The sequence below is a fragment of the Orcinus orca genome, chromosome 11, assembly GCF_937001465.1.
Source record: "Orcinus orca chromosome 11, mOrcOrc1.1, whole genome shotgun sequence".
Taxonomy (NCBI): Eukaryota; Metazoa; Chordata; class Mammalia; order Artiodactyla; family Delphinidae; genus Orcinus; species Orcinus orca.
Window position 1 is genome coordinate 31,986,766 of NC_064569.1, and position 15,296 is coordinate 32,002,061.

Consider the following 15,296-nt stretch of genomic DNA (forward strand, 5'->3'; position numbering starts at 1 on the left):
TCATTTTAGAGATGTGGATGGGCCTAGAGTCTGTCATACAGAGTGAGGTAAGTCAGAAAAAAAAAACCAAATACCATATATTAATGCATATATGTAGAATCTAGAAAAATGGTACAGATGAACCTATTTGCAGGGCAGGAATATAGAAGCAGATGTAGAGAACAGAAGGGTGGACACAGTGGGAGAAGTGGAAGGTGGGATGAATTGACAGATTGACATATATACAGTACCATGTGTGAAAGAGATAGCCAGTGGAACTCTGCTGTATAGCACAGGGAGCTCAGCTTGGTGCTCTGTGATAACCTAGTTGGGTGGGATGGGGGGGTGGGTGGGAGGGAGGTCCAAAAGCTGATTCATTGTGTTGTACAGCAGAAACTAATACAACATTGTAAAGCAATTATACGCCAATAAAAAAAGAATTAATGGTCAAAAAGATGTGAACAGGTAGTGACAAAAGTAGCAGTTGAACCAGGAGAACTGGTAACAGTTTAAACAGTAAATCAGCCATGTGGCATTCACAGAATCTTTAGTTCCTCCCTGATATACCTAGATAACAGTATCTGAAACATATTTCGTGAGTTTTTTAACAGATGCTAACACCCCCACCAAATGGAAGAAGTTAACTACTTGATGACCTTGACCTACTGGAGCCTGAGGATTGATAATGTTAACCCCTGTGACACTGCCCTCTTAACTCACCACCAACCGATCAGAGAACTGTGCACGAGCTGATCACATACACCAGAACTCCCCTCCCTCACCTTGCCTTTAAAAATGTTCCCTGAAACTCATCTGGAAGTTTGAGTTTTTTGAGCATTAGCTGCCCCAGACTCCTTGTCTGGTGCCTTACAATAAATGCTGCACTTTCCTTCACTATAACCCAGTGTCAACCTTGGCTTTCCTGTGCAGGGCAAGCAGACCGAAGTTTGGTTGGGTAACAAATTGAGGAAGCTTGAATTTAATTTCAAATTTGACAAACATTAAAGCCCATGTTAGTTCTATTTACCACACAGTTTCTTTAAATAGTACCCCCTCCATGAATCATTTCCTAATGCCCCATGAGCAGTTGGTGATGCCAATATTTCTTCTGCTTCTATGCCTCATATATAACACTTATCTATCAGTTACTTAGCATACAGGCACAGTATACTTTAGTAATTACCTCATTTGCATACCTTAATGTGTATCAGAGGTAATTATATTCATCACTCTGTATCTACGTCTTTTCTTGTTTTCTTCACTAAAGCATGAATACCTTGGGGGCAGCCACTATATATATTTGTCTTCCTAGCATATAGTACAATTTGTTTCATACAGAAGGTACATAATAAATATTTTTTGATTGAATGAATGTGTTATGATTAGGGGATGACTATGTTATGGGTAGGACAGCTTGAGAAAAGAGGAAAGAATATCTTAAATCTCAGAGAATAAATGCAGTCTGCTCCCACAACCCTTGAGTTCAGGAATGTAGAAACTTTGGCAGGCTAAATTATTTTCCTAATTCTACATGGCATTATGTATTCTTATAGTGGATATAAATTATGCATTTTTCCAAATGACAGGCAGGATAGGTATATGTCTTAATAGATATTGCAAAACTAGCAGAATAAATATGTTTGATTTATTCACAAATTTTGAGTCATTTTATTGACCCTATTGTACATTACAGAGTTCACTCCATATTTTACATGCATTATAACTTCAAAATATTGGAAATCCTCTAGATCAGCAAAGAGATCAAATTCATCTAAAAGACCCATCTCTGTTTTCCATCCATTTGAAAAGATTTGTTAAGTGTGTTTCTCAGGCATAGCCAGACTTCTGGAAAGTGGAAATTGGTACTTATTACATTCTCAGGCTTCATCTTATCTGGGAGTACAACTGATTATTTTTACTCAGGTGTTTCCCTTCAAGGTTTACTTGTTGCCCCCACTCTGATTTCTTAGGGACTTACTATCTCCATAGCTTTTCTCATGCCATACTCTTCTCTTCTTTGCTGACTCTAATCTTGGTCTTTTCTAGGTTGATGGTGTGTGTGTGCAAGTGTGTGTGTGTGTGTGTGTGTGTGTGTTTCATCTCTCTCCTCACCTTTAAAACAATTGAATCTGAAAATTCACCAAGTAGATGAAAAGTTGCCATCACCGTTTTAGACTTGGATCTTGGATATTTGTATGTGAGAAAAGATATTGTCTTTCACTCACAGCAGAAGAAGAGAAGGACAAAGCTAATGTTTTTCCTATCCACCTAGTTATGCACTATTGAATTATGTCATTTCAGAGAACTTAAATTTCCAATGCTTACGTTTGTAATTATTTTTGGTTTTGTCAGCAATCTATATCTCCTAAATGAATGTACTCTATATCCTTATACCTAAATGAATGTACTCTATATCCTTATACATGATAACTTAAGTTTCAAAGTTTTCAATTTTCTACTATTTTTAAAAGAGATGTTATCTTCATATAAAATTGCTTCTCTAAATGATTAAATTGATACAACTCTTGGCAGGAAATTAATCCTTAGCTATACCTTTTGTAATTTTTAAGTGTTTGAGATCTTCTGTATAAAGAATAAAGAATATTACTCTGATAAATGGTCTTCTTATAGTTTAATTTTATTATTTAAATTTTATTATGTATATATGTAAACATACAAAAAGAATCTGGCTTGGACAAAACAAAACATTGCGGAATATAGAATATATAATGTACATAGTAATTGGATAATTTCTCAGACACCTTTAGAATATTTTAGCATAATCTTTATCAGCTAGGTGCACCTATTTTCCCAATGACCTAGCAGGGATTATGCTCTTACTGCACTTGGAAGGAAGAGCCATCTCCCTGAACATCCCTGAACTCCATTGCTATTGTCATCAGGGCTCCTACTACCCTCTCATGCTGGTATCAGTTGTTACTGGCTTATTGACTGCAAATCACCATTGAAGAGGCTTTGGAAAGACATGGCATTAGGCTTCTAAATGATCTCAATAACATCAGTCCTCTTTGGTGGATAAAGCTTAATTCGTTTTTACAATTAAGATACTTTGGGAAATAGACAAACATTTCTTGTACATAAATGCATTTGGTATTTTACATGGATCTCCCATTATGGTAACTTTTAAAAATATTATACTATGTTTTCTCCTGATGAATATTAGCATAATAAAAAGCACAATTTGTTTTAAAGCTTACTTTTTTGAGGCAGTGAAAAAAGACTAGTAGAAATCATGGCGTGTTCTTAGGAGCTTAAATTCAGAGAGAAAGGGCTCTCAGAACTACTGACACACCCAGAGCACAGGTGCTCATGATCCAAAATAGTTAACAATGATGTACCCACTATGATGATTAAAAAAAAAGAAATCCTCTTCCACATTATTGAAATAAAAATTGTTTTTAAGTTAAAGTCTTCAAAGAAATGTTATTCAAATGAGCCCAGATAAAAACTTCTATGATTTATACCAATACACCATTCTTTTTTTTTTTTTTCTTAATTTTCCGTTTATCCCTGTTAATTTTCCCAAGATGGTAGGAAAAGATCAACTCTGTATATTTCACTTCTAATATAAAATATTCAACCTAAACCCACAGAAAGTATGTATTTTGAATAAAAGAAAATAGATGCTATAGCATTTCTGCGGAAGAGTCCAGTTTAAACATTCTGCAGTATGCAAATGCCATCTCGTTTATGTGAATGTTTTACTCGAGTGGATGCTGCAGGGTTGGAGGCTTCTGCCTGTGATTTAGGTTGTAATTTTATTTGTGGAAATAAACCAGTCGCGTACCTCCAATAGTCTTAACGATGAGGTGATCAATAGCCCATTACTGGATAGAACAGAGGCTACAGGAAGTGCATTGAAGATTTTAATGCATGAATTATGCATGCGGTGCTCATTCTTTAGTCTCCGAACAGAATGACGGGGTTTGTGAAGTCGCCTCAGATAGTTTCTTGCATTAAGTGACTGCAGTGAAATGCTTAATATTTTCAGGCATAGAAGCAGCATTGACTCTAGCCAGCTGAATTTGGATGTAAATCCCACAGCTCGCAGCACAGAATGCTTTATTTGAAAGTATTGCTATGTAGAGAGCCAGCTTTACTGTCATCTAACCTGCTCTCCCCAGAAGGTTGGCTGAAGGATGGGAGCGGCTGTGCCTGCCTCTGAGGTCACAGCTTGAAGTCCTTTTAACTTGCTTTCTGCTGCAGGAGAGAGACGTACTGTGGTGTGACTGTCGCTGCATTCATTCAAATGGACAGCTTGCAATAAATACTATACACAGAACGTCAGATAATTCAGCATATGAGGTAAGTCCGAGGTTTTTCTCTAGGTTAGTAAATTCCAAGGGAGAATGTGCTGAGTTAGGAAAGGGTGATGCAGTGTTAGTAGGATTGACTCACACCTCAGTATTGCTATGCGGTGTCAGGGTTCTCAATTTTTATGTTAATTGAAAGCTGATTTTATTTTATATTTTTGACAAGTTGCCGTAGGGTATTTTATCTTGCACGCAAAAGCTTTTCAAAAATGTACCAGAGCTCAGATGTGTGTCTCAGATAGACAGAAACCTGCAAACTGGGGAGGGGCAGCACTGAAAGTATGAGCTGAATCAATAAAAAATTACCTCCTGTGGAGAAGTTTTAGCAGGGCTGTGGTATTCCTTTGGCTCCTATTATTTCCTTAATGTCAATAATTTCAAATTATGGTAAAAAATGTTGGTAAACACCAAAAATGCTCAATCCTTTCCCCAGAAGCAGAGGAAAGCACTGAGGTACTCAAACTCAAATACTGTGTTGCATACAAATGGAACAGATGGAATTAAAGTAATTTGGACTAGCTTGTCCTTGAAGGAAGACCTTGTTGTCAGAAACAAAACAGTTTGACTTCTACCGGTAGTGTTTTGGGTTTTTTTCCCTCTTGTCCAGAATGTCTTACTCCAAAAAGAATGCATAGATGTAATATTTTGAAATTTATGCCCCCATCCACCAAAAAAGTTTTCTTTCCTTCTTGGTCTTTTAAAAATTAAGCTTATACAATTGCAGAACCCACTGTATAAAAGCCAAATAAAATTTACAAAAACTCTGCAAAACTGAAAAATATAGTTCTATCTACTACTATATTTGCCAGTCTTTGTGAATTAAAGCTGCTTGCTTAAATATCATGACAAATAATTAATAAATATGCAGATAACGTGCAGTATGATATAAATTCCTAAACCTTTCTTTAGGGTAGGAAAATAGCATTTAATAAACATTCAGCAAGAAACTCTAGATATAGTAAAAATTTTTAAGGATGCTTTTCAACAGTACATTTATACTATTAGTATATATATGTATACACATATGCATAGATGTACATATATGCATACATACATATATGCACTATAATATATAATTTATGAAACATAATATATGCAATATAACAGGTATATCATATAAATTAGATAATATAACATTGCCTACTTCTCAAGTATGTTAATTGATGCTGTTTTTAAAAATTTGTTTGCTGAATAATCTACCAAGAACCAGTAATAGATAAGGCCAGTATTTTTTGTAAAATAAGGATTATTATTAAAAAATAAAAATTAAAAAAGGAAATAGAGTAATGATAGTAAGACCACAGGAAAAATACCCTTCAAGCATTTCACAGTACATTTCAGTTCTGCTACAGTGTTACTCTGTTACTTGGCTTTCCTGTCAACTGTCTGGTGGTGGTGTGGCACTGCGCTCCCAGCACTGTAGAATGTGTTTTATGAGGACACTCACGTGTGAGTTTTTACTTAGGGAGGGGAAGAAAGGGAGGATAGGTAACTGCCTATATGTCTTAGAGGTCTCCCGTTGCTGAGTCATGGCGTTCAGTTCTGCTTAAATGCCTCCTGAATGAGGTGGCCCCTTAACAGCTACTAAAATGGAATCTAAAAGAAAATGAGAAAGAATGGAGGGAACAGAAACTTAAAGGTATTTATTACCTAATGACATACTAAATTCTGAATAATGAGTATAATGGCAGTGCTACTTGTTGGAGCTGGCTGAGGTGACAGTAGAAGAAAAGCCCCCATGATGGGTGACAAGATCATAGCAGTGAAATTAATGGACCAACTTGGGGAGATTGTATAGACAAAGGGTTCTATGTAACATTGCACTTGTACTTACCTAAGCCTCTTTGTCATTGTTCTAGTCTCAACCCAGGCCATTAATCAGTCTCACTGAAAATATCTAATGGTTTTGATAAAGAATATTTCCCAGGTCGTCTGAGGGGAATCTGGAAAGAGATGTGCTCAGTTCCCAATTCCCACATTAGTTGCAAATAATTTTTATAGGTTATCAATTGGGAGAAAATAACAAGAGATTAATGAGAATATTTGAAAATCAACCACAATATATGAGTTGAGACACCAAAATGAGTTTAGATAATGATTATTATGGCAAAGTATAATAGTATTAAATTCAGTTGGAAAGGAAACTAAAGATATACAAATGGTATAATAAAATGGAAAGAAGGAAAATGGAATTAGAAACCTATATAGTAGTGAAATATCAAATGTAAAATTTTTGAAAGTGAATTTAATCCATAGTTGATATATATTATTTATGCCTCTAAAATCAATTTATAAGAATTCTGAAATATTATGATTCACTAATATAAGGTTTTGTAATTTAGCTTAAAAATGAATTTTAAAGGTGACTTAGAGTGATAAATCAGTTGAGAAGAATATTTTAAACTGGTAAACAAGCAACTTTCTTATAGAGAATAAATATATATATTAATAAGGGATGTTTTCACCTACATTATAATAAATCTAAGAAGAAAACTGTATCTCTATCTATACTATATTCAGCATTAAATAAGATTATAGAAAAGTTATGAATCATTTATGGAAGATTAGAAGAGTAAAAGATGAGAGATGATATGCCCATTTTCCAAACCTAAAACACACATACGAATTGATTAAATCTGAGTTTACATTTATAAGACAAGGTAATCCCCTATAGGGTTCTTTAGTAAATAGTCCTGATGTGCTACAAGCTTTGTAAAATACACAGAAAACTTTTTTCAAGTATGAATTTATAACAAAGAGTGATACCAAGAGATTTTATATTCTTTTCTCTTACATTGGAGAAAACGATAAAATTAGTTCCTCCTTAAAATATTTTCCCTAAGAAATTATAGTTTATGAAACATTTTCCTTTTATATATGCTCTTAGGAGTTGACACTGATGAGTGTGTCTTTTTTTTTTTTTTTTTTTTTTCTGTACGCGGGCCTCTCACTGTTGTGGCCTCTCCCGTTGCGGAGCACAGGCTCCGGATGCGCAGGCTCAGCAGCCATGGCTCACGGGCCCAGCCGCTCCACGGCACGTGGGATCTTCCCGGACCGGGGCACGAACCCGTGTCCCCTGCATCGGCAGGCGAACTCTCAACCACTGCGCCACCAGGGAAGCCCAAGAGTGTGTCATTTTAATATAGCTTCATGCATGTTTCACCAATTTATTCCCTCTGATTATAAATATACATTTTACCCAATTATTTATTGTTTCCTAATCACTTTAATCTTACAAGACAACTCAGTGTAATGAAGAAGCATTTATTAAGGTCTTCTTGTGTGCTTTTTCTAGGTACTCACTGTAGATGCAAAAAAAAGATGAAGGGCTATGCTTTCAATAGAACAAATAGTTCAAATGTAGGAAAAAAAATAGAGCATAGCATCAGGCAAAATACTTGGTTAAAAGTTTTAGTGTCACAGGAGAAAGGGGGAACCAAGCTCAGAAATGTTAAGTGGAGTCCAGGAGAAGAATGTGCATACAGGGGTGGAAACAAAAATCAATATTATATATTCTGGTGTCAGGACTTAAATAGAGGAATTGTATAGGTGTAGGTGAGAATAAACAAGGTGGGAGCAGGTTGTTAAGAACTTAACCAACAGAATAACTTGCTTAGACGTGGGTCTTATAGTTATTGGGTACTCACAGACATTATTTAATCACACTGGAGTCATTTAATGCTAAAGATATTTCTAATCTCTGAATCAGATGAATTCTCAACATTTCTTTTTAATGATTGTTAATCCTGAATTGAATATTGTATTAACTATATATTTTTTTCTGTATTCTAATGCTTTGCCTTGCTAACCCTGGAGGGACTGCACCTCCCAGGGTGAGCTAATCACGGGAGTTAGTAAGCCACTGGCCCTCAAGTTCCCTTTTCAAATGCAAACCAACCAATCCAAAGCCCTGCCTTCAACCTTCTTATTAGAATTCTCACATCAAGACAACTAGGTACAGCCCCAATGCCCCAGAGCTACCTAAAATAATTCAAACTGGCCAATCCTAAATCCACTTTTATCTTGCCTCCTTCCTGAGAAAACCATAATAAAGGCTCTTGCCCACAGTTACCCTTTTCCCTCTGCCTCTTGACCAAACCTGCACCCCCATGATTCCTTGTGTGTCCCCAGGCATGTCCCGCCTTCTCAGGATCTGTGAATATAACAAGCTATATTTTTCAATGACAGTCATCACCAGATCTATTGGCCTTACCATACCTAGATAACAATAAAACATATTAAAATAAACATGAAAAACTTATCAACATCTTTTTTAATGTTAATTAACATCAGTAGAAGTATTACATTCCTAGTATTTAAAATAAATCAGTCAAGTCTTTCTGAAATCATTATCTTTTTATTAAAATGCTATATTGTTAGCACAAGTTCATATACCTGAAGCACAGTGAGGCCAAACAAACCTAAACGTCGGAGTTTGGAGCAGTGAAAGGTTAATTGCAGGGCCATATCAGGAGACGGATGGCTCATGTCCCCAGAAACCTTGAACTCCCCAAAGGGTTTTAGCAAAGCATTTTTAAAAGCCAGGTGAGGGAAGGGGATTGCAGAGTGTGTGATCAGCTGTGCACAGTTCTTTTGTTTGGCTGATGAATGAGGTAACGGCTGTGTCACAGGGGTTAACATTATCAATCCTCAGGCTCCAGTAGGCTTGGGGGCTATGTGCTTATGGTCTTCAAACAGTTAATATTTTCCATTTGGTAGGGGTTTTTCACATCTGTAACACAATTCAGGAAATGTGCATCCGATACTGTAATCTACATACTCCAGAGAGGAGCTAAAGCAGAGGATATGGGGGGAAGGCCTGTCCTGGGAAGGCCCCATAAGTGTCCTGCTCCATTACATTATTATTTTGAATATAAGAGTAATTTCTAACTGAACCTCCTGTAAACACAAGCTTAATTCTTTTCTAAGTTGTGGTTGATAGAGGAAGGGTATTACTCCAGAAATGTGAGTGGACAATTAGTTTTTAGTCTCATTACAAGGTACGTAGGTCTAAAGTTTTAAATATTTTCCTGAGTCCACTTTAACTTGTAGTATGTTTCCTCTGCTACATGAAAATAAGCATCTACCTCATCAAGCAACTAAATCAATGCCAAGGGAAAATGCCACCTTATGCTCCTTAAATATCAAATTCTGAAACTGTAATAATCAAATGCTAATGTTGTTTATATAGCCTCTTTGGCATCCAGTAGGCAACTATAAACACACATCTTAAATAAAAAATATTTCTGCTACATTAAGCCTAAAAATTTGAATTGAACTGTCTTGAGAATGTGGTGTTCAAGGAAAGGTTTTTGGTAATCAGTGAATGCAGAACTTTGGAACAATGGCAAATGCACTTAACCACAGGACTAAGAAGAGTTGAGCCACACAGAAGTAGTGTGCAGAAGAAATGTATATGAAAAGACATTAGTGATATCTTTCAGTAGTGCATGCTATTCCTTCAAAACATGATTAAAAGAAGCTGAGAAAAGTAAATGACTTTAAAGCATAGAAGAATTAAAACATTAAATGCATGTTTGAGCATTTTGGCTTTTAACTTCCCTATCTACTCCAAGATTGTGTGATTATAAGTAACTATTGCAATCACAATAATCCTTTAAGAGATAAACTTTTGATAAAGAAATTCAAGTAGATAATTGGAGACAATTTAGATTGGGAACAGGTTAGAAAAGACACTAGTCATGCTAGCAGATGGAAGGGCAGCAAGGTAGGTGGCTGGGAGAGAATCTGGAGGCGGAGCTGTGCCAGAAAGAACATAGGAATTTAAACAGATGGAAGATGATATAAAGTTGGCAACACGAGAAGCTGGGTGACAAACAGAAGAAATCTGTTGAAGAACTGGGTGAGCAGGAAGCCAAGAGGTGAATTAGGCGGACTAGTGATAAACTAAATAGGTCAGTATGAGGGCACCCAAGTTCCAGAATAAATAGGTAAGAATAATGGAAAACTGCAATTTTTCCCTTTACTTGAACGTAGGAAATGACTTTTATTATAATTTTTAAAGTGCTTTGAAACCATGATGAACACTGATCTTCTACAGAGGAACAGTTTTAGTAGAAAATTCTGAGATGTTTACTACTGAGGAAATGTATTCTGTGAAATTATCATGAACATAAAATTTATTTATTATTTACTAGTTTTGTGTTTCCTATAATTTGAGTTCTGGCCCTGGCTTGGAGGATTTGGCTGGAAAATAATACTGAGAGGTAATACCTGTAGAGAATAAGAACTTTAATCCTTACCAAAAGAGGATTTATCAGACTGTGGAAAATCTGAACATAATATTATCTTTAGAAAAATTTCTTATGTTGTACTTGCCTGTTAAAAGTGATAGTAGCTCTGTCTCAGTGAACATTAAGAAGATGATTACAAGTCATTTTGTCTCATTTTTGTCTTCGGACTTATCTATCCTTAAATCACTACATTCATGGACAATTATCCATGCTTACAAACACTTGGTAAAATTATATAACATAGTTAAGTACTTTAAAATTTTATTTGTCATTATAGACAAATATAAAAGTGCCGTATACAGGAACATTTGTATGAGAATCTTGGCATTATGTCTATCTTGATTGATCTTCAGATAGATACATGGGTTCTAAGTGCAAGAGACACTGCCATTTGCTACGTTTATAAATTTAGAATTAACTCTACTCTTTCCTTTTGTTCTCCAATCTAACCTCTAAACTTATTTTTCTGATACATCAACTCTATTTCTCAGATATTTCTTGCTATCTATTTTACTAGCCAAAGTCCTTATGCCACTGTGTCTAAAACTCTTATGTTTATTGCCAGCATAATTATTTCTAAAATATCTGCATTCCAATTAATCACCCACACAGAGCAAGGATCATTTATCAACAGTTGTCTAGACTGTATGACTGTTCTTTTGGAGTGATGCATTTAGTTGCAACTTCAATCCCTTGAATTAAACTTTTGAGCACAAAGCTAGTAACAGTATCTTCCCAAGTTCCAAGTGCCCACTTTATGTGTGTGTGTAGATGTGTGTGTGTGTATGTGTGTGTGTGTGTATACACACACAACTCTCTTGAATTGAAGAACCATATTTGGCAAATCTTGCACATATGCTAGCTACTATGCCAGACTTTGGGGATACAAAAATGAGTACAACATGAACCTTTCCATCAAAGAGTTTATATTCGGATGGAATAAATAGATTTATATATACCAGATACTATGGTACAATCTAATTGATGGAATGTTATTATATTCATATGTAATAGATATGTATATTACCCTACATGATTGTGAATCTGTTGAGGTCAGGGAACACATTAATTTATTAATTCAGCAAATGTTTATTAAGCTCCTTTTATGTGCATTGGCTATGCAAAGGGAATTATATTCCTTGTTTCCATGGATAGAATAGTCTGTTAAAAGAAAGAGAGAAAATAACTGAAAGCTCACTGGACAAAGCTAACACTTGTAAAGGTAGAAGCAGGTACAGTAAGTGCATATAAATTGAGCTCTAGCTAAAATTAAGGGAGGACATCAAAAATAACTTCCTGAATGAGGTAGTAAAATGATACTTAAAATAGTTTAGAAATATCGGTATAATGATTTAGTCAGTGCAGTTATGAAATAAATGGTGTTGACTGTAAATTTCAGAGGTTCACACTAAAAAGAGATAGGTAGTTAAAATACAACTTGAAAGGAAAAAAGGTTTTGCTGAGATCATGCTTAAATGAATAATCTCATTTAATCCTCTCTAAGAGAATATGAGATCCTCACTTTAAAGATGGGAAAACTGAAAGATAGAGGTTATACTGTTACTAAAACTCTAGGTTCAGGATTAGGAGATTAAAGTTTCTTTTCTATATCCCCATAATTTTACTAAATTTTCTTGGCACTCTGCAGGAAACTTCAAATGTCAATGCATGCATATAATCAATGACATTTTGAACCCCTATGTTCATAAGTTTGTTCATCTTCCTTTCATTGTAACTAAAATGGGCGTAATGGAGGCAGTGCAAAATTGAAAGTTAATTTTTATTATTATTTACTAGAAGAAAGTCAAGTTTAATTTGAAAAAGAAACTATCCATAAGCATAATCTAAGGTCAAAAATGGTCATTTTGCTCAAGTATGGAAAATCTGACTAGTGGATAAGGAACAAAATGACACTTGAAGAATACATAAATTTTACAAGATGTCCAATATATATGTACCCAGCTTATTGCAGAGTAGTCTGATGAATAATGTTTTTAATAAATTTATATTAATTAGTTCATTATTAGTTCCTCTAAAATATGAATTAATTATGAGTAATTTTAAAATTCTTTTGTTGGGGGAAATGCTTTTAGAACCCTTTTCTTCTTCTTAACATCTTCAGTAGAAAAAATGATATTAACTAGGGGAGTTTTCTGTATTTGATTGAAGAATAGAAAGGGTGCCTGCATTCCCAGTGTCTAGCACAGTGCCATGAACATAGTAGATGTTCAATAAATCTGTGTTGAATGAATGTTCACATGAATTAATGTTATCACATTTTATTAATTATAAGACACTACTGTTTAAGTCACACTATCAAATGAATAGACTTTGGGGAGAATATTCATTATGTTAATTATACATATCAAATGCAAGGTGAATCCTGTAGTAGAAGATATTTTTCTCTTTTTTCTTTTTTTTTATTGAAGTATAGTTGATTTACAATATTACATGAGTTTCAGGTGTACTACATAGTGATATTTTTATAGATTATACTCCATTTAAAGTTATTATAAAATAATGGCAAAAATCTGTCTCGAACTAGCTTAAGCAAAAGGGGAGATTTATTGGAAGGATATGGTGTCATGTGACTCAAAGCTGTACAAGCAAATGTTGGGAAGGATGGGTTGTGATGTAGCTGGACCTAAAGTATACCTGTACCTGGATATCTGATTGTCCTATCAAAAGTGTCAACTTCTCTGTGAGTGTGGTTTTCAATCTCAGTGAAGATCAACTTTGATATATGCCTTCGGGAACATGTCTGGCTACCAAGATTTAGATATCTTTCTATCTTGTAACCCCTTCTCTCCCACCTCCACCACTAGCTGAGTGTATTTTGTGATAGTTTTTACAAAGACTATGTTGAAATTGGCAAGTTCAGGTGATTGGAATGAACAAAGTGGTTTTTTTTTACATTATTGATTAGAATATTAATGCAAAAATATTTGGTGCTTTAAAACTTGAACAAATATTCTGTCCAGCAAAAGTGCTGTGGCTATTTTAATTAAAGATAAATTATAGCTTATGCAGAAGTTATGTCAATAGCAGAGATGAAATTAATAAAAAATGTTTTAAATTATTTTTAATGATGTTCAACATATTTTCAGACACCATGGGAACAATTGTTCTGTTTATGTCCATATTTCCAGCAATTAGCGCATTGCCTGAAATATTGTAAACAGCTGGTAAATATTTGTCACTAATATATTGATAATAAGGTCTTCTTCATTCACATAATTAATTCATAATAGTAATAGTGAAATGGACTACACTGAGGCAGTAGGAATGTTAAGAAAGTATTTAAAATATCAGTGTGTGTATTCCATGTTGTGACCTATTCACAGCTAAATGACAAATTATATAAAACAATATATTTAGATGTAAGTGACCTGAAAGATAAGTAGAGATCCAAGCCATAAAGAATGTGTCTTGTTGAGTCTGGATTTGTATCATTTATTAAAGATGACTCGAAATTGTACATTGGTTCTTTGGAACTTACTCAAGATGTTAAATACATAGAAAATTCTTGAGGGGAGTAGAACTAAGCACAAATAATAATAAAGATACTGAGAGAAGTGGCTATTTGTCCCAGAATACTCAGCTAGAAGAGAGAAAACATGGCCAATTGTTTACATAGATATATTTGGATAAGACCTTTACAGCAGAGGATGAATACCAAATACTGTTGATTTTTTAATAAATGATATACTTTAATCATTTTTTGTAGCAAAAAGAAAATTCTTTGGCACAGTGATTATTTTGAAGCTATTAAATGCAAAAAAATCTAATCTAATAATTTTCTCTCTCTGTATTTTATTGCAGTAGGATATAGCCCTCACCTATGCAAATGTTAATGCCTTTAGGTGAAGCCCTCCTTTTAGTTAAATTGAACTTAAATAGATGCTTCATGCAGTAATGAAGAAAATATTTTTGTTAATCCAAGATGAAGATTATTTAGAATTTGTCTGTCTAGTCCCTCATCAAGGATAAAATGAAATTTTAGAGTTGGAATGTGTCAAATGAAATTGTGACTAATCCTTAATTTTTACATGTGGAAACTGAGTTTCTAATGATTGATAGTTACAATTTAAGACCTTCTATTTAGACATACCTACATATAGAAAAACAAGTTTCAAAGTGTACATGGTTAAGAAGTCAATAATAACATAAAAATTGCAGTAATATTTTCCCTTAACTGTAGAATTCTTGTTCAGATGTAATGTTCTTCATGTAATTAATTTCTTAGCTTAATGAAAATTTTTTTGTTTTTTTAATTTTTTTGAATTTATTATTTTTTTTTGAATTTTTGAAATTTTGAATTTTATTTTATTTTTATACAGCAGGTTCTTATTAGTTATCTCTTTTATACATATTAGTGTATACATGTCAATCCCAATCTCCCAATTCATCCCCCCACCCCCCACTGCTTTGCCACCTTGGTGTCCATATGTTTGTTCTCTACATCTGTGTCTCTATTTCTGCCTTGCAGACTGGTTCATCTGTACTATTTTTCTAGATTCCACATATATGCATTAACATACGATATTTGTTTTCCTCTTTATGACTCACTTCATTCTGTATGACAGTCTCCAAATTCATCTGAAAAATGTTTTTAATGAATTGCTTTTGCTTCTCTAAATTATCTATCTCAAGAATCATTCTTAAGAAAAGAAATTTTAAATGAAAGAAAATTATTTCTCTGTGATTCAGAACACATATAATTCTTAGA

General features: G+C 34.3%; 1 protein-coding gene across 8 annotated transcripts in view; it reads left to right on the top strand.

The window, feature by feature from the left end:
- The window catches only part of CNTN1 (contactin 1), a 377,545-nt gene that overhangs the window by 140,143 nt on the left and 222,106 nt on the right, over positions 1-15,296 (top strand). For 4 of the 8 annotated variants that reach the window (XM_033412353.2, XM_033412355.2, XM_033412352.2 and 1 more), the window contains one exon: positions 4,207-4,305. The exons of the other annotated variants lie outside the window; for them this stretch is intronic. The gene's annotated coding sequence lies outside the window, so the exon portion shown is untranslated. The remainder of the gene's footprint in view (positions 1-4,206; positions 4,306-15,296) is intronic. 8 annotated transcript variants of the gene reach the window in all.